Genomic DNA, 20,985 nt, shown 5'->3' on the forward strand with positions numbered 1-20,985 from the left:
AAGTACTGGGATTACAGGCTTGAGCCACTGCGCCCGGCCTTCTTACTTCTGTATGTTCAATAATGTATTGAAATTTAAAAATTTATGTAAAACAGAATTTAAGGAGTCTGTTTGCAAATCTTAGTATCCCTAATAGATTTTAAGTTCTCTGAGAGCAGGGGCTATGCCTTTTACAGCTTTATTTCTCAGTACTATAGAGTAGAAATTTTATATACTTACTTATAGTTAATATCATTAATATATTTGATAGTAGATATTTAATAAAGATTAGTAGATTGGATATGTTGATGTATTTTTAAAATTTAGTTTGTTTTGAAGCAGAGCCTGACTCTGTTGCCCAGGCTGGAATGCATGGTGTGATCATGGCTCACTGCAATCTCTGCCTCCTATATTCAAGCGATTCTCGTGCCTCAGCCTCCTGAGTAGTTGGGATTACAGGCATGTGCCGCTTTGGCATGGCTAATTTTTGTGTTTTTAGTAGAGACGGGGTTTTGCCATGATGGCCAGGCTGGTCTTCAACTCCTGGCCTCAAGCAATCCACCCGTCTCGGCCTCCCAAAGTGCTGGGATTATAGGCGTGAGCCACAGCACCTGGCCAGATATATTTTAAAAATTTGGATATAAACATACTATTATATGAGTGAGAGCAATCACTAATTGCCGTATTCATGTTCTCTGTTTTCTGGTTCTCCTTATTCTCCTTAACTAATATCATATTCAGGCACCATATAGCACTAATTACATTTTTTGTCTTAATATTCTTTAAGAGGTCATTTGAGATATTAGTGTTAAATTTATATACATGTAAGAAAATTCTATTTTACGTCCATTTCTTAGTTTTTTTTTGTTTTTTTTTTGTTTTTTTTTTTGCGATGGAGTCTCGCTCTTGTCGCCCAGGCTGGAGTGCAGTGATGCGATCTCAGCTCACTGCAAGCTCTGCCTCCTGGGTTCACACCATTCTCCTGCCTCAGTCTCCTGAGTAGCTGGGACTACAGGCGCCTGCCACCATGCCCGGCTAATTTTTTTGTATTTTTAGTAGAGAGGGGGTTTCACCGTGTTAGCCGGGATGGTCTCAATCTCCTGACCTCATGATCTGCCCGCCTCGGCCTTCCAAAGTGCTGGGATACAGGCGTGAGCCACCACGCCTGGCCTAAGTTCATTTCTTGAATATATGCTTCCTTGCTTAAGAAAACTGTGCTTTGGAGAAATGCCAGCCTCTTCTATAATGAACATCCATAGTCATTGTTTGAAGAGAAAATTTAATTTTACTTTTTCATAAAAGTAGCAGATGGCCAATATACAATCCATATCATTATCAATAATCTTTTACTACATTTCTGAGTTTATTTTCCAAATTTCATTCCTAGGAGTTGAAAACAATTATATATTATTTTGCTCTAAAATAATGTTAAACTCTCAATTCTATCTAAGAAAACTCTGAAAACTGTGGAAGAAAAGGGTTTTAATTTTGTTTTTTCTTTTATTTGTTTATTTTTTAAATCCATGTTACCAAAGTCAGAAAACATTTTCTGTAAAGAGCTAGACAGTAATTATTTTTCAGTTTGGCAGTTCACAAAGCCAGTTTTTGTTGCAACTACTCAGCACTGCCTTTGTAGGGAAAACAGCCAGAGACAAGATGGAGACAAATGGGCATGATTGGACTTAGCCTGCAGTTCTTAGATTCTCTCTCCTGTTATAGACACTATTAAGCTAGTGTTATGGAGGAGATTTACCTGGAGGCACTATTGAAGTTTCAAAATGTTGGCAGTAATGAATGTGTGGGAGGAGATGGATGATAAATCTGTGGAATCTGCAGTGACTGAAACTCAGCATTGGCACTAGCTTTAAGCACAAAAACCAGGTCCTCTGGTGCCCAAATGAAAGGAGAATACTTTGTTCTTCACTCTGCTTTAATGGTATCAGTTGGTAGATGTCCACTGGCCCTGTCACAAGGTGATGTGTGTACAGCAGATGGTACCAGCACAAAAGCAAGTAGAAGTTTGTTTTTGATTGGTTACTCATTGCTTCCTCTTTGATACCAAACCGATAGCATGGGCTCAGTTTCTATACTAGATAAAGGAAAAAAATGGCAATCCATTATTCTTCCATTTAGACCAATCCAAATTGATTGTCCTCATTTCCAATTTATCCTGCCCCATGACTCTCTTAAACCATAACTTCAGGAGCAAAAGTATTTATATATTTTTGCTGAGTTCACGGATTTAATGTGCTGAGCAACATATCATTCAAGGAGCTGACCTACCAGTTTCTGATTGATAATGGAAATGTTAATGTATTGTTAGTCCTCTTATTTTTAGCCTAAAGTGAGCTAATAACTAGAATCATTATGTTGTGCCTATAAAGTGTTCAGGCAAAAGGGAAGGTGCAGAAGTTGAGGTCTATTTGTCAAGTTAATTATAATATTGGAAAAGCGAATTAGATTGAAGGAAAAATCCAATTTCATACCCTTTTGCTGGTAAAAGGGCAATGGAATATCTGATTTCTGAACTCTTGTAATGCTATTCTTTGGATAAGCTTATTGCTGAAAATTTTACCCATTAAATCCATGTCTTATAATAATTATTAGCTCAACACTCACTACTGTAAAACCTAATATTTCACTGCATGAAACACACTGTTTTTCTGAAACTATTGTCAGTCTCTCTGCCCTGATTCTCTCATGTTGCCATGGCATTCCATAGAGCAGCCACCTGCTCACCCTGGGCCTTCTAGCTCTGTGCTCTACAAGGTACAGGCTCCTACCAAATCTGAAGGGGAGTGAGAGAAAAGATGAAGGCCCACCCTTTGGGTGGGCCTGCAACATGCATTCTTCATGGAGGATATCGCCCCTCCCACCTCTGAGTGGGGAAGGGGTACAAATATCAGTTTTTGAGGAGCAAAATACTCTGAGGCATGACAGTGGCTTGTGGCCTTTCAAAGGGTCACAGTACATAAACAGATATTTAAACAATATATCTGTGGCATTACAATGTCAAGGGGGAGCAATTAGAAAAAAGGCTAAAAGACTCCAAGGTGGGGGAATATACTTTTTAAAAAGTTCAGATATACTGCTGTGTGATGGAGAAGGAGGGCCCCTTTGCCTTTTTTCTTAACCATTCCAAAGCCCCTGATTTGGCCAAGTGAACAATGGACACCCTTGTGCTGGCAGATCACGTCTGAAGTCCCAAAGGTGCCCCTGTTTGCCTTGTTGCAGGCAATGAGGGAAGCTTGGGCAACCCAGGCTGTCTTCTCCACTGAGCCTCATCTCTAAAGCACTGGTTCATAGATGGCGTCTTCTAGCTCCAGTTCTCCAGATCCATATGCCTATTTGGAAAACACTCAGACACCAGTTGCAGTGTTTCGAGCTACTTCACAGAGGGGTGTTCATGAAGAGTTATTAGCAAGGAGAAACTCCAAAAGACTTGAACATCCTGGGAGCATTTTCATGCTAACCAGTTCTGCTGTCTTTAGAGAGAAAAGGATTGGCATTTTTCTTTTCCACCAGAATAATTTAACCTTAAACTCTTGGTAAATGTCAAAATTCCAAATAACACTCCTCTAATATGTTAAAGTGGAAGGGGAAAAAGAATGAAACACATCAGTTGGCCTTTCCTTGGTCTCTTGATCCCACAATCTCCCTTGGTGAGGACCAGCAGAAGTAAAAATGGAGCGCTCTGGAAGAGTGAGGATTTTCCTAAGGCCATCTCCTGTGCTTCCTCATCCCCAGCTCTCCATTTCAGGAGTAAAACAGCAGCTGTGCAGTGAGGACCCTGAGCAGCTGAAGATCCAGTTAACAGAGTCTCGGACTGATGTGTTCACACTTGGAAACCTCTTTGGAGACAGGCTACATGGCAGTTACAGAAAAGATGTTCTTGCCTCTGGGATGAGCTCTGTCAGTCAGAAATTTATTTAAAACAGTTACCCCCCTACCTCCTGCAACAATTGGTGAATTTGGGAAAGATACTAGAGTCTAATGATCTTGTTTCTTTGCTATATATTCTCACAAAGTGAATCTGACAGAATAAAAGATTCATTGAAGATTAATTGAAGGTCAAGGAGATATTTGTCAGTGCCAGGCACTGCTCTCAGCACTGCGGAGGAGTAAAAAGCAGTCTGGGTGTGAAGAAGCTGATGGGAGATAAGAAAGTATAAGCTCAACAGCAGGAAAAAGCAGAACTTGAGCATGCCATGAAGAAAGGCACAAGAAAGGTACTGTGAGTGATCAAAGAAACGTAGATAACATCTGATTGGAAGGAGTAGGAGAGGCTTCCTGGAAGAGGTGACATATGAGATAAGCCTGTAAACAAGCATACGATTTGAAGGCAGGATGGTGGGAAGCCTATTCCAGAGGGAGGAAAGTGTGTGAGCATAAGCTTGGGTGGGAAAGCACCAGGTGTGTCCAGGGAACAAGCAGCTGGTTCTTGGAACTGGAAGTTCCAGGTGATGTTTGAGAGAGCAGTTATTTATTTTTATTTTTTTTCCAGTGTAGGGCAGAAGTCAGTTGTAAGAGTGAAGGAAGGAGGAGGAAAAGAGCTGGCAGAGGCTGCAAGGTCAGATGGCTCTTCAGAAGGCCTGAAATGGAGTTGAAGGACAGGGCAGCTCATTCTGCAGCAACCCCCATATATTTTCATCTGAATTTTCAAGGGTTGTGTGAGCTGACTCCCTTAATATCAGGCCAGACATCTTGGTGTCTGTGTGACAGGTTAGACTAGGGGGAAACAGAGGAGAACCTTAGAGGGGAAGGCTCCTTTCTCTGTCACACCTCAAAATTTAGTAAGTCTCTGCAGAATCCAAGAGGAAGTCCTAGGGAAAATGTGTGACTCAGGTTGGATGGATCCCAGCGCACCAGCCTGCAGATCTCTGGTCTTACTAGAGAAGTAAGACTCATCTCTAGTTTTAATGGGTGTCATAGTCAAGTCCTGACCAATTTGGGCCTCATTTTTCTGTTCTTGTGCATGGTACTATTACCTTCCCTACATAGATCCAGTTACAATCTAAGATGCTCGATGCTCACATCTGTGAAAGCACTTGGAACATTTTTTTTTTGGTACTGGTATAAGATGGTAGTGTGAGTCATAAATTACAGGTTTTTTAATAAGCTCTTTGCTCCACTGGTCTAAAATGTAGAATCTGAGACTCTAGGGGTTATTTTAAACTCACAGATCCATAGACTGTAAACACTGAAAGGGACTTTAGTACCATCTAAACTCCCCTTGGTGAAAGGCAGCACACCATCATGGTTAAGAATGTAGATGCTGGAATAGATTTAGTAGATGCAAATTTCATCTCCACTACTTACTAGTTACATGATTTTGAACAAGACTATTTTAACCTCTCTGTGCCTCAGTCTCCACATCTATAAAGTGGGGGTGAAAAATGCTCTCTAGGTCATAGAATTGTTGTGAGCTTGAGTTTGTATGTGTAATGCCCTGAGAACAGCACCTGTGTGTAATAAGTACCATATGCACTGTGATAGCTAGTTCGACTGACTGGTTTTTCACATGAGGAAACAGAAATCTAGTGAGGTGAACTGACTTGCTCAAGGCACTTATTTGCCCTGTGGCAGGGCCAGGACATTAGAATGTGTTTCCTGACTCCTGGGTCAGTATCTTTCTACTTCCTCTCAGTGTCCTCTGTTGATTGAGTCAGCAAAGTTTGCTTTTGGTAAAAATGTTTAAATGAAGAAAAGCATGCCAAAATCTTTCAGGTATTTTCAATGGGGAAAAAAATCACAGAACTTCAGGAATAAGGAAGGGTCTCTCAGAAAGACTTCTGTAAAATCTGTCCTTTGACTTACACGTGGGCCACTGAGGAGAGAACGTCTGGTCTTTCACTGACAACATCTCTCAAATAGCCTTCATAGCATCCTAACTTGGAACAAATGTAGACTTTCCAGATCACAGCTGGATAAAAAACAATATTTCAAATAATAATATTATTTGTAGTAGTCATTGGCTAAATTTATATATTTTTATTTTTATGCCTCATAATAATCCTGGAGGTTGGATGAATTATCTTTATTTCAAAATGAAGGCTGGGTGAGGTGGTTCACACCTATAATCCTAGCACTTTGGGAGGCCAAGGCAGGAGAATTGCTTGAGGCCAGGAGTTTGAGACGAGCTTCGGCAAAGTAGTGAGGCCCTGTCTTGACAAAAAGTTTTACAAATTAGCCAGGCATGGTGGCATGTGCCTGTAGTCCCAGCTACTGACTCAACATCTCTAGTGGTGAGGTCAGTAAATCTGTATTTCTTCTGCATGCAAAAATTTGAGCAGCACTGTGCTACCAGCCTTCTTCCCAAGTCCCATTCTGTGTTAGCCCTGCAAGTGCCCAAGCTTTAGGACAGAGATGCCAGGAACTGAGCGCTCATCGCTTATTTGGCACTGGGGCCCAATGCTGTGGGCCACACCACTTCCCTATCACTTTCTGTAACCATGCAACAACTGCTGAAGAAGGTTCTCAGGCTCTTTAAGAAAGAGCCTTACATTCTACATGCGAAGACAGTTATCAGAAGGGATGACAAGTCACGTCGATTTCTGGAATATGAGGAAGAATCAATTGTAATTGTGAAAATACCTCTATGTTAAACCTTCCGGTAACACTTTTACTACAAAATAGGAAAGAGAGAAGTTTACTATGGACACAGAAATCAGTGTCTCTGGATTTCAAGGGAAAATAAAGGAGCTTTAAAAAAACAGAAGTAGCCAAGGGCAAATGGTCAAATCTCTCGCCTAAAGAGGAAGAACGTTTGTGTCCACTTGGAAATGAGTGAACACATACAACCTGTTGTGTTGCCAGATGCTTTGACCTAACATATCCCAGGTATTATGTTTTTAATTTGTTGGTGACTCAAAGGCACTCGTAGGGTGATCTGGCAGAATCCATGAAGACGATTTTGCTATTGCTTTTAATGGCAAAACAGCAATTACTTTTGTACCAACGTAATGTTAATAGTTACTTATAGATATCTCTCTCATCAAAATGCCTGAAATGCCATTGTTAGAGATGCGTTGCTTATGGCTAAATAGTTCATCCAGGCATCTTTCCTAACAGATCTGGGGAAATATGGCCTGTTGACATTAAAATCCCATTGTGAGATGGGACTCTGGAGAACTGGAGCATGTGGGGATATTGGGGTGGAGATTGGAAAAGGAAGAAACTGCAGAAAGGAAAATAATAACTTTCTTAAGGTTTACCTTGTGTGAATCCATCACTCTTTCTAACACTTTGTGAAGCTCCAGCTAACCAGCCTAGAGCCAACTTTAGGAGCTGACAGCCCTGCCTTCATCAAATACCCCTGGTCAGAGAACCCTGAGCAGAGACACAGTTGGTCCCTTTGACTTTGGTCTGTGATTGAAGAAAGGGCAATTTCTTTTGCCAGTGGGCCATTGCTGCCAGTGAGCTGTGGGCAGTGCTAGATCTTCCTCCCTTCACCTGGTAATATGCAGCCAGGTCACATGCCAGACCCTGACATATACCTCCTTCACTTTCTGATCTCCTTTTCCAAATATCTCCATCACCTCCCATCCACATCTGTAATTGTACTCTTTGGGTCTTGAAGACTTCAGAAATCCCTTCTAACATGAAATATAGCTGGGTGTGATCATACTTTGTTTTCTGTTATCTCCTTAAACATGACTTAATAATTCAGCAGATACTAATTGATGGTCATTGAGAGCAAAAAGGAGACAATTTGAGAAGATTATGATATGATGATGCCAAAATATTTTGCACAGAGGAGGACTTTGTAGAGATGTAGAAAGGATAATAAAAAATAAAGTGAAAAAAATATAATTTACCAAGATAAATAACAAGTTGTTCTTGTATGTAAAATATGTGAAAGAGTAGTGTTGTAAGAGGCCCCAGAATTTGTAAATGGGAGTCATTTAAGGCATTGGGTTTTTTCTTTAAAGTTCCTATTTAATAGGATTCAGATATTTAGATGCATTTTCTATAGCTTTGGTGTATATGTATATATGTTATATATAACAGGTATATGACATCATATGTCGATTTCTTACATGTATTTGTTTAATTTAGATATAGCAGAGGATAAAAATGGAGGAATTTCTGAAGGAACTGGATTGTAAACCAATTTGAAGAAGCAGGTATTGAAGGAGAAAATTGCCATTTAGAGGAGATGGCATAAGCTCATGGAGGGGAAACCACACATAAGGGGGCTACAGGCTGCTTGAACGAGGCAGAGTGGCCAAAGGGGCGAGGCTGGCCGTGTGAAGTTCAAGCCAGGTGGGGGGAGCAGCTGATGAAGCAATCTGTAGGGGCAGCCTTGGTGTGGATCTGGAGGGTTCCCAGTAAGCTCCTGGGCAGAAGGATGACTCCATATGAAGACTGTGAAGGTGGCACTGGACAGATAGCTGGGTCAGGGCTATTGAGGGAGACAGGGGACTAGCGTAAATAAAGTGTCTGGTTGATCTCCAGCCATACACAGGTGAGTCTGACGAAGTGGGCAGAAATAACGTCTCCACCTCTTTCAGGGTGGGTGTGGAGGATCTGCTCTCATTTCCCTCACCTAGGCAATTTCTGGCATAAAGATGAAGAGACTCGGAGGGATGGTTCGCTCTACGTAAGGCTGCAGAGTGGTCCTTTTCAGATGGCTCTTGCCCCTCCCCGCAGAAGGGGCTCAGGCTCCCTTCTGTGCATCATTTTTTGAGATGAACTATTAGGAAACCCATGGTGTTCAGGGAGCTGAGTCTTTTGCCTGGTGGTAGAACAATGACACATGCATTCTGGCTGATGTCTGGCTCTATTTTTGGAACCCTTAACAATTATTCCTTTAAAATTCCAGATTGAAATGGAGAACTGAAATCTGAAAGTGGCTCTTCAAATGAGTGGGGCAATGTGTTTTAAGCATTTAATCTCAAAAGACTCCACTCACCTCCTCTGATTATTTTAGAGGCTGACTTCCTCTGAGAATAGAGAAGCAAAGAGAGGAAACTCATTTTGATCTAATGTACTCTTAGTCAGTTTAGGGGGCTGAGGCCACAACTGGTGTTTGCAGGGAAAAATAATAGAGCCCCAAGTGGAGCCAGGAAAGCTTCCATTTTCTTCTCGGCCTTAACACACCCTCAGCAAATGATTGAAGCCTGGGAAATTATGAATATCAGATTAATTGAACAGGAAAGCCAGTGAACAGTTGCAATTTTCTGCCATGGATTTTTTTTTTTTTTTATTTTAAGTGATAAGAAACCTTTTATGCATTGGGTTTTCCAAATTGATTTCAAGAGTGTACTATGCTAATATGTGGTAATTTTACACAATAAAAAATTGGCTTTCTACTTGGAATTTTAGGCATGAGAGTTGCATCATGATTGTTATACTTATTTGTTCTCTGATGAAAGAAAAGAAGATTGAACATTAAAAGCTGAAGGTCATCCATACAGTTGTCCCAATAGCAATCTGTGTACCTTTAACCCTGAGGAGGAAAAGTAATTACCCTTTGGCTTCTGGTGACCTCAACCAACCTTTGTTGAAGGGCCAGAGAAAATAAAAGCTGACCATCAGCCTGCCCTGGCTGCCCTGGGCTTAACCTGCTGTGTGAATGAAGAACAACCCAACAATAGGATGAGAGGATGTTGCCATGGAAATAGCCCTGGACGAAGGAGCAAAAATCAGAAATTTATCACAATTAATTGTTCTATTAAGAACCTCCCATCTTTTGGATTATTCTCTGGGGGTAGGGATGGAAGATGTGTTCTCATTTAGATCTTATGAGAGAAAATTCTGCTTGCATAAATGAGGCAGCCCATATAGTAAAACCATTCTAAGTAGTGGCGAGAATTGGACAGATTTGTGAGAGACGGAAGGATCTATGTCTCCTCATAATCTATAAAGATGCAAATGCAAACAGCCAGGACGAGGGCCAAAGAACCTCATTCTATCAGGGGAACCAGCTGAAGTGTGGGTCTGGACATACGTCTTTTTAATATTTTCAGTAGACTGTTGCCTGCGCTTTCATGCCTTGGCAAGGTCTGCAAAGTACAGGTAATGATATTTTAACAGTACAGAATTGTGTTGTCATATTTTATTCTGCTTATTTAGCCTTTCTGTTAAATAGAATCCAAGTTCTATGTATTTTTAACATGAGCTTGTTTAGATTAGAAAATAGAAGCTTGCTATGCAATTATGCTCAGATTAAACTAGACTAATCCATGATGCTCTGGGTGCTATAGACTAATTGCAGAAAAAAGAAATAGAGTGAGAAATAGTTCTTTTATGGAGAGCCTACAAGTTATCTCTTAGGTAGAAGCAGATGTATTTAAAAGTAATAATATTTTATTTTAACGTGAGAATGTTTTCATTTATATTCATCATACAAAGATGAAATTAGACTTTAAAAATATGGATTTTTTGATCAGTTCTTTCATTTATTTGTATTAAATGGATTAATTAATTATTGAGCAAAGGACTGTATGTCAGCTTAACTTCTTTTTTGCATGACAGATAGCAATATGAAACATTATTTGCTGTATTTCCTAAATAGTGAGTTACTCGTGTTAATCAGTTTTTAAAATAATTTGTGGTACTAAAACAAAGCAGGTGGTTAAGCTCAGACACTGATTTTCTCTTTAATGGGTATTTCATCAGTGAAATTTTAACCACTGATGAAGGTGAATATAAACCATAGTAGGTGTTCACTGAAGACTTTTGCTTACAATGAGAAGATATGATTTTCTGTCACAGCATAAGATGCCAACATGAGTTTCACCCATGAATTTATGAACCTATGAATTTTAACTCCAGATGTTGATAAGAAATTAATCTCATACTGGGGAGCATTGTCAGCTTTCATTAGAACTTGGGAAGTTTACATTTAGTAGAAATAAACTTTTTAAACGACAGGACATGTGTTGGAAGTCTATTAACTAACAATGAAATCCAGCTCTTGGGCTTCTTATTTACCCATCTGCTCCCTGCAGTTAGTTTATTACTCGTTTGGTGTGATTCTGGTATTGTTAGGGCCAGGATTCTGTTTGCTAACCCCCCAGGTACCTGTGGTTGGAAGGCCCATCTCAAATAATATAATAGACTTGGCCAAACTCATTGAACACTCTCCGTGGCCTTTGGCAGGCTTTTAAGCTTTTTCTCTGCTATAGATAATAGTTTTTCTGAAGTGGCAGCAACATAGCTCTAAAAATACATCTACAATAAGGTCCTAGTTGTACTTACCTTATAGTTCAGCAGCACCTCGCTAGTGGCGATCATGCTTCATAATTTCCATTTGCTTTAGTTTGCTGGTAAGCACATACCTGCTTGTAGGGTGCTAAGAGTGTTCTTTCTGGCTAAGATGTTTGCAGCGTTGGGCTTGGTCTTTACAGTTCTCAGCTTATTTGGACCCTCTCCAGGTTTTCTCTGTTTATTAACCCTTACCTGGATGGCTTGGCTGAGGCAGCGGAACCAAAAGTAAAGATGGTAATGGGTTTCTGTTGTTTCACCTGTCTGGGCCAATAGAAGAATGAAAAGGAGAATGAGGAGCAAGATCAAAATGTAAAAAACAGTGCTAATCTTTCCTTACGTAGAGAGAGGCAGCAGATATCTACCTCATCTCCCCCATTTAAAATGGTTATGCATAATTTCTGCTGGTTTGGATAATCAGTTCTGTATTATAATTATGTACAGTTTGCTTATGGACTACATTTTTATTGTTCTCAGTTTTGTTCAGAGGAAAAAAATTATATATGTTTAGTGAAGTTTACTTAGAAATCTTCCCAAAATAATTCTGTAAGGAATAGGGTAGATCAAATCTCTCAATGACTAGATATTTAAGTGCAGACATGAGAGTATTTGCTGATTTATAACTAATAAAGCTTCAACTTAACTGCTCTTCAATGACACCTATAAAATGGTATTAAAGTGTGATGAGCAATTTAAAAGACAAGGACTACTGAGGAGAGATTTTATATTTTGTAGCTATCTGCACTTTATTTTAATCTTTTATTCTATGTGTGCAAACTTATAATTTTGCACACATAATACATAATTATGTCATAAATGAAAGCAAAAATTAGATGATAAATATATGTGTGGAAAAATGCCAAAATTGCCATCCAGGACACTTTGAATGTACGTATGGAAAAACCAACCCGGAATTTTGTGGAAAGAGTTCAAGATAATTTTTATAGGGTTAACATTACATATTTTAAACAGCATGGTATTTAGTCAATAGAGTTAAAGATAATTTATATAAGGTAAACATACAAATTTTTAAAATTACATGGCATTTTGTCAAGAGAGTTTATGATAATATTGGGTTGAATAGACACTTTCAACTGAAGGGGGAAAAGCTATTTTAACAGTTTTTGGGTGTTAACACTACCAGCTCCCAATTAAGCAAACATTAACAACGTGACATTATTCTGACATACTCAGTATTTAAAATATCTTTCCATGGATTACGTGTGGCGTAATGAATCATATACAGAATATAGGATATTTTAGTGGAATATCAAACTGTGGTGTTAATACTGTGTCTGGGTTAAAGAATGTGAAAACATCATAAAAAATTATATGGCATCAGTGTTCCTCATAAAAGGACATAATTCAGTCTTGTTCAACAGACTGATGGAAATGAAATGCTGTCAACCTTTCTACATTTTCAAGCACAACGTATAAAGAAGGTAACTCATGAAAACAAATTTAGATCTATTTAAATACACCGCAGAAAACAAAGATATTCCAAAAAAATAGTCAAGTCTGCCTCTCATCAAGTCCTGCAAGGTTCATCCTGGATTGAAGCAGGGAATTTTATAAACGATTATGTTATTTAATAAACATATATATATATATCCATATATTATGTCATCCTGAAGCAAATGATTAACCCAGTTTAAAGTCACAACTACTAGAATTCAATATACAATAGTACCAGGTATCCAGCTGTGAAGTAGCTGGGCTTGGGGCTTTCTATTTCTACCTCCCCACCACAAGCACGTAACTACAGTTCATATCTAAGCTTTGAGTAAGAATATCAGCTACCCTAAAAGTTACCTTCAGGATGAAATACCTTTAAATGCTGCAGCGCCCTGGATTTCCAGTTAACCAAACTATATTTCCAGCAGAAACTCCTGGGGTATAGAGTAGTTCTCGTCTGTAGGCTCTTCCCGCTGGTCTTCTTAGGGAGCGTTGCTGGAGCACTTTATTTATTTATTTTTAATCCTGTTGATAATTTGACTCTTTGTCAACTAATGCTTGCCGACTCATCACTAGTCTTTCTTAGGGTGGAGATGACTGGAAGGTTGAAGGACTGCAGGCCATACATCATTCTCCCCTTCTCAGTGCACCTTAAAATGAACATGGCATCATGACTCTGAGGAAAGGAGGGGAAAGCTGAGCCATCAGATATTCCACAAATTGCAGGCTTTCCCTATGTCCTGTGGTGCCGGAAAGGGGGATTATTGCTGCAGGAAAAAAAAAAAAAAATCTGGCCACACTGTAGAAATAATCACTGCAGTTGAGCTCCCTGCTATCTCCCCTTGTTTCTTCTCTCTCTCTTTCTCTCTCTGTGTCTCTTCCTCTCTCTTTTTCTTGCTCTCTGTACGAGGCCCCAGCTGATTCAGGCTGCATCCAACCATACATAAATCATTCCCCTTATTCTATTGGTTACATGGTACATGGCAAGTATTGATTTTTTCCGTTGCCTCATTGCTGGAGAACACTTGGTTTTTGTGAGACAGAAAAAGAAAAAACCAAACCAAACCAAAGCAAACAAAAAAACCCTCACCAGAGTTTTGTCTAGATAAGAAATAATCAGGTAGATGTGTACCATGCTGATGATAAGTGCATTCTAAAAACAGCATACTTTTGGGAGGTCTTTTACTGTCTATTTGCATGTTCCCAATATCTCCTGTCTCAAAATTAAAAAAAAAAAAAAAAAGAATTGTTTCTAGTGGTGGAGAGCTCTGGGCTAAGGACTTAGGAAGGATACACACAGAGAGAGATCTTCTCTAATTGTTTGGGGTAAGGAGGCAACTAATTGATCACTGCTAACTCCAGGAAAAAAAAAGAAAGTTTAGTTAAAACACAACTCACTCCCAAAACAGGAATAAAGGGCAAACATAATGTCTCCTGGCCAAATGACAACATATAAGACAGGAAGAAAGAGATGTTTGCCTACGTTTATTTTGTGTGGTGATAAAATGTGCAATTACGCCTTGTTTGTGTGAAGTATAAATGTAAAACACTGTCAAAATATTGTGTCTTGTAATACTCAGAGGCGGGAAATAGCAAAAAAGCAAGTGTGTCTTAGTTTAGGATTCTGACATTTAATTCTTCAGAACCTAAGTTAAAACACACAGGAGTTTTAATATTTGTCGCCAAGAGCCATTTGTTTTAAAGTGATAGCGGCTCTTGGACTCTATCCAAAGGGGTTTTACTCCTGAAATATCAAAATGACTTCTTTATGAGGTAATGCTGTCCAAAGGAGCATCCCAATACATGAGGAAATTGTTATAACGAGGAAATCATTAGAAGAAGGTGATAGTGCTAAGGTAAGATGTGAAAAGATGGCAAAAACTCACTTTCATTTTATGAGCCTATGTTACAACTGATTATTAATCTAACAAAGGGCGAAGTTTAAGAACAAAACAATTCAGTGAGTTACACAGGTGGCAGGGTATTTCTGTTTTTTTTTTTTTCATTTTTTTGAGATGAGTCTCACTCTGTTGGCAGGCTGGAGTGCAGTGGGCGATCTCGGCTCACTGCAACCTCCGCCAGGTTCACGTCATTCTCTCGCCTCAAACTCCCGAATAGCTGGGACCACAGGTGCCTGCCACCGTGCCCGGCTAATTTTGTTTTTGTATTTTTAGTAGAGGCGGGGTTTTACTGTGTTAGCCAGGATGGTCTCAATCTCCTGACCTCGGCCTCCCGAAGTGTTGGAATTACAGGTGTGAGCCACCGCACCCGGCCAATTTTTGTATTTTTGGTAGAGGCAGGGTTTTACCGTGTTGGCCAGGATGGTCTTGATCTCTTGACCTCATGATCCACCTGCTTCAGCCTCTGGTGGCAGGGTGTTTTCTTTTGTGTTCTACTTAGAGCTGTCAGCTAATACATTTACCATGTAAAAATTGCAAGTGAGAAGTGTAATGGTTTCTTTAACCTACTTTATGAAGTTAAAAAATTTCTTTTAAACCCAAGCCTTTACCCCTTACATAAACAGAGTCCATTAAACTGTCACCAGCCTCAAAAGTCAGACTACGATTTCTCCTTTTTTATTTATTTATTTTTTTTCCACAAAAGTTGTGCTGGAGGATTCTTTTTGTCTTTTTGGTCTGTCCGTTTACTGTGTGGCCCTTGGTCCTTAATCCATGTTTATGATAAGGTCTGCCCAACAGAGGATTCTGTAGAGTTGAGCTGCGAGGGCTACCCAGGTAGAGCTGTGGCCAGCCCTTTGGGCGTTTAGCCTCTCAATGCACAGAATACTACTCGTCTCTCTTGTCTTTATCAATCCCTTTTATTGAAGCACTCAGAGCTTTGCTTTTTACATTTAAGTACTGGTTTATCTAAATTGCCATTTCAAGGGAAACCATGAATTAAGATGTGGGAGAAGGCCTTAGGAAACCTGCGTGGAATTTTGTAGATATTAATGTTTCGTTGTTTTGTGTGTTTGTTATAGTTTAGGGTTCCAGCCCACTACTTATTTTCTCAATCATCTCATATCCATGTATTGGAGAGAGTAAGATTGCCTGTCAACTTACCTAGATGGCAAAAGAGTTCCTAAAGGACTTTGAACACTTTGAATTTAAAAGGAAACAGACAAGAAAATGACAAAAACTACAGGCAATGCTTTGAACCTGACCTTTTTTCTTTTCTCTGCCTCATTCTTTCCTAACTCAACAACTTGAACATGTTTTTTGACCATTAGTTGTTGCCAGTGGTTTGCTGGGCCGAGGGAAAGCTGCAGAGCTAAATGCCCATGCCCCTCCAAATGCAATGGGCTCACTGGGCGAACACACAGGCATACAAACTTCTGCACAAGCAGAGGTGCATGTCCCACACATGGTACAGGTTTCTGCTGTGTAACTCTCGTACTCTCGATAGGTCTGTTTCTCTAGGAAAATCATATAAGAACCTTAAGTAATGAATACCAAAAGTGCTCTTCCTTTCCATGTTTTATTTTCATTCACTCTAACAAGATTTTAACTGACAAGCAGAGCCTTGCCCACAGTGGACACTCAACAGGCATTTGTTTGTTTAGTTTAGTACAGTGTGGGCTCCAAAGGAGAGGTAACTATAACCAAGGCTAGCAATTATTATGCAGTAGGGGGTTACATGTATTACTTCATGTAATTCCCATAGCAACCCTGTTTTTAACCAACCTTATTTTTATGCCCATTTTAAAAATGAGGGCATTGAGGCTGAGAGAGCCTAGGTAATTTGCTGAAGGCCACCTCGCGAATCAAAGGTGGAGTTGTGTTTCAGATCCTGTTGCTGTTAACCATCACCCAGTGAGGTGGGGCCGTGGCTGCCTGGCGGAGGCCCTTTTTGCCAGCTGGGAGTCTTGAGCAAGAGCTTCAGCAAGAACATAGCTTCTGTGCTGGACTTGAAGCACATTGTATCCCATGATTTTCATATTCTGTGGGTATATGTTGGTTCACCATAAAAAAAAGAAATCTTTAGCATTTCCTAGTGGCGATTGCCATTGAAAGGAGTTTCTCTGTGAATGTTTTTGAACATGAATATCATTTTTGGGAGGAAAATATCTACCTGCTAACTGGTGTGGTATAGCTAATGTGAGGCGCACACATGGAAGAAGTGACGGTGGCAGGGCCCCAGCACATGAGAGTGCCAGATAGAACCCACACCCTGCTCTGAGGAACCGTGATTTTCTTCAGAAAGTGGTAAGAATGCTCAGTTGAATTAATAGGTTTCTCTGAGAACCCAAACACCACTCTCTCTTTTAACTCTTCTACTGAAACACTGCCAGGGGAAACAACAAAGTGAGTGGGGCTTACCTTAGATGGTCTCCTGTAACAACAGGTCGTAATGGCTTCAAAATGTTAAGGTAGGAAGAAACGTAGTTGAGAAGCTGGTTGTTTATCTTGTCTGCAGCAAACTCCTTAGAGGAGGAAGATGGCTCAAACCTATTCTGAGGGGACTAAACTGAGGTTTTCCTGCCAGAGTCCCCTTTTATGCAGTGCTCTTGGTCTCTGTAACAGGGTGTTTTACTTAAAAAGCATTTATGCTTAAGTATTGAGGGCAAGTATGTATTTCAAAATGTAAACTACTACTACTACTACTACTACTACTACCACTAATAATGAAGTTGGTAACTGATATGGGCACACATCACCAGGCATCCATTTACCTTTCTTCTCGTCACATTCCTGCCATTGTTTTTGCTCTTCTTCATGCCCATCTGACGGATATATTGGCCAATTCCCAAACTAAGATCTGGAAGGGGCTTTATGACAGTGGCTACCTCAGAGCACATCCCAAGAAATACTGCTGCCCAGCCATTTGCTTACTCCTGGACTGCATTAGCAGTTGATAAGTCCCAGTAAACAGGGCTGTTTCCAACTCATCGGCACTCATTTCATGGCCTGGATAGAAAAACAAAAGAGGTGTGAATGGGCTATGGGAGAAGACAGTGTAACCAATACCCTGTGTTCTAAAACTGGACCAAAAAGAACCAGGGAAAGGTATTTTACCTGAATTCATTGCTTAGCAACAAATACATTACCTCCAGAGAATGCTGTCTATAGGTTACCGAGTAACTGTCTGTGACAATTACCAAACAGCTGGCCTACTAATCTACATGCCCTTTAACCCCAGCCAACTGAAAAGGGACCATGGACAGTTCACAAACAATAGACACACATCTAATGTTTTATTTAAGAGCTGACAGAAGTCACAGCTGTATGGGTCCTGCAGCCACTTGGCTTGAACTGTTGTAACTTGGATGTCCTGCCCTCTAGGGTCTGTGGCACATGAAAAAACAGTTTCTACCAGAAGGCAACCTGGTGGAGCTTTAGGGAGGAAATACTTCTTGTAACTAACACCAAAGTGCAAAGTTTTGTTGAGGAGGAAGAACTGGATGCAGAGTCATTTAAAGGCAAAATAAAATCTGCTTCCTCCCCATTTCTAATTGATAAATACTGAGTTGGCCTGGCAATAGAATACCATATACAACAGATTAGTGACTTACAATATTGTTAGATATAGACAGTGCTTAGCACAATTTTGACTTCAGGAGGGTTAGATTCAGATATCCTTATTCTAAAAGACCACATTATAAGCCAGGATTTCTTACTAAGTAATTTCTTTTCTGGGACTCTGAGAAAAAACCTTCAAACCAAGATGTATTTGTCCGCATGTATTAATCACATGCATATCTTGAGGATTTTTAATTCCTAACATCGGAAAGTACTTTCCTCTGTATCTGTGAACCCTCAAAAGGTCTACTTGCAGGCTGATGTGAAGGTCAATCTATTGCATGATGTACTGTCCAGAATAATTTAGAGGAGGTCTCACTACAATCCCCTGCCCCACCTGCCTTCGTAAGACCCGTTGGGGGCATCTGAGAGACTCTATTTCTAGTAAATGGAACAAAATTGGTCTTTAAAAATGAACATCCCAGAACCTCCAGCCTCCACAACTAAGTCATGAGTTGTCATTCTAGAAAGCTTTGCTTCCATTTCAGTTGTGCTGCTATTGAGTGAGACATCTTAGGAACTCTTTGGAACTTGTTTCCATCACATAAGGAAGCCCATTATCTTACTTTTTAGACATGTTTCATTTTGGAGCAACCGAGAAAAAAAGGCCAATAAAAAAAAATCTGACCCTGCTTATCAGAATGGCACAGTAGTAGTGCAGTTGGATGATCGGAGTTTTATTTAAAATAATGTGTTTTAATGGATTAATGGCCTTTCAGCTTTAGAAGATAATCTGAAATGATGTGTTGAATGCTAAAATGTAGTCAGACAGCCCTTGTAGATGCTAATGTTTCTAGGATTTCACATAATATTTTTAGCCCTGCACATTGTAGAGGTGCTAGCTTTTCTATACATCCATAAATATACTGGTTATTTCTGGTGATGAAATTTTTAAAAATCATCATTGAGAAGTAATTCAAATATCACACATTTTCTACAAGTACATGACTCTCTGGGTATTCCCTAGCTATTTCATCAATTAAGTTAGTATGTCCAATATGAATAATAGCTGCCATTTATTAAGTGCCTACTGTGCACTAGTTGCTTTACAGGCATACCTCAGAAATATTGTGGGTTTGGATCCAGATCACCATAAAAAAGTGAGCCACATGAATTTCTTGGTTTCTAATTGCATGTAAAAGTAATGTTTACACTAAACTGTAGTCTGTTAAGTGCATAATAGCATTATATCTTAAAAAATAATGACCATACCTTCAGTTAAAAATATTGCTGAAAAATGCTAATGATCATCTGAGCCTTTGGTGAGTCATAATCTTTTTGCTGGTGGAGGGCCTGGCCTTAATGTTGATGGCTGCTGACTGATCAATGTGATAGTTGCTGAAGATAAGGCCACAATAAGTTTGAAACATCAGTTGACTCTTCCTTTCATGAAAGATTTCTCTGTAGCATGGAATGCTATTTGATAGCATTTTACACACAGTAGAATTCTTTCAAAGTTGGAGTCAATCATCTCTGACCCTGCTACTGCTTTATTAACTAATTTTATGTAAAAAATAAGTTATATAATAGTCTAAATCCTTCGTCATTTCAACAATTTTTATAGCATCTTCACCAGGAGAAGTTTCTATCAGAAGAAACCACTTTCTTTGTTCATCCATAAGGAGCAACTCCTCATCTGTGAAAATGTTATGAGCTTGCAGCAATTCAGTCACATCTTCAGGCTCCACTTCTAACTCTAATTTTATTATTATTTCCACCACATCTGCAGTTTTTCCTGTAGTAAAATCTGGAACCTCTCCAACTCATCCATAAGGATTGGAGTCAACTTCTTCCAAACTCCCGTTAATGTTGATATGACTCCCTTTCATGAATCATGAATGTTCTTAATAGCATCTAAAATGGGGAATCCTTTCCATAAAGTTTTCAATGTACCTTTCCCAGATCTATCAGAGGAATTGCTATCTGTGGCAGTTGTAGCCTTACAAAATGAATTTCTTAAATAATAAAACTTGAAAGTAAAAATGACTTATAGATCCATGGGCTACAGAACGGATGTTGTGTGAGCAGGCATGAAAACAACATTCATTTCTTCATATACCTCCATCACAGCTCTTGGATGACCAGGTCCATTGTCAATGAGGAGTAATGTTTTGAAAGGAATCTTTTTTTTTTCCCTAGCAGTAGGTCTTAACAGTGGGCTTAAAATATTCCGTGAACCATGAAGTAAACACATGTGATGTCATCCAGGCTTTTTTATTCCATTTAAAGAGCACAGGCAGAATAGATTTAACATAATTTCTAAGGGCTGTAGGGTTTTCTGAATGGCACATGATAATTGGCTTAAACTTAAAGTCACCAGCTGTATTACCCTCTGAAAAGAGAGTCAGCCTGTTCTTTGAAGGTTTGAAGCCAGGCATTGATTTCTCATCTCTAGCCATGTACATCCTACATGTCACCTTCTTCCTAGAGAAGGCTGTTTTACCTGTGTTGATAATCTCTTGTTTAGTGTAGCCATCATCATCAATTATCTTAGTTAGATTTTCTGGAAAATTTGCTGCAGCTTCTATATCAGCACTTGCTGCTTCGCCTTGTACTTTATATTATGGAGATGCTTCTTTCCTTAACTCTCATGAACTAACCTCTGCCACCTTCATACTTTTCTTCTGCACCTTCCTTACTTCTCTCAACCTTTACAGAATTGAGGAGAGTTAGTACCTTGCTCTGGTACTAACTTAAGCTTTGGCTTAAAGGAATGTTATACCTGGTTTGATCTTCTATCCAGACCACTCAAGCTTTCTCCCTATCAGCAATAAGGCTGTTCTGCTCTCCTGTTATTAGTGTGTTCACTGAAGAAGCACTT

The 20,985-nt window shown here is 39.5% G+C and overlaps 1 long non-coding RNA gene across 1 annotated transcript in view; it reads right to left on the reverse strand.

The window, feature by feature from the left end:
- LOC108531302 (uncharacterized) overlaps positions 1–11,289 on the reverse strand; it is a 93,574-nt gene extending 82,285 nt beyond the window's left edge. Inside the window, exon 1 of the long non-coding RNA XR_001886128.1 lies at positions 11,185–11,289. This is a non-coding gene — a long non-coding RNA (uncharacterized LOC108531302). The remainder of the gene's footprint in view (positions 1–11,184) is intronic.
- Positions 11,290–20,985: the final 9,696 nt, after the last annotated feature.

Source organism: Rhinopithecus bieti, unplaced genomic scaffold (assembly GCF_001698545.2).
Source record: "Rhinopithecus bieti isolate Rb0 unplaced genomic scaffold, ASM169854v2 scaffold_7414, whole genome shotgun sequence".
NCBI classification, from domain to species: domain Eukaryota; kingdom Metazoa; phylum Chordata; class Mammalia; order Primates; family Cercopithecidae; genus Rhinopithecus; species Rhinopithecus bieti.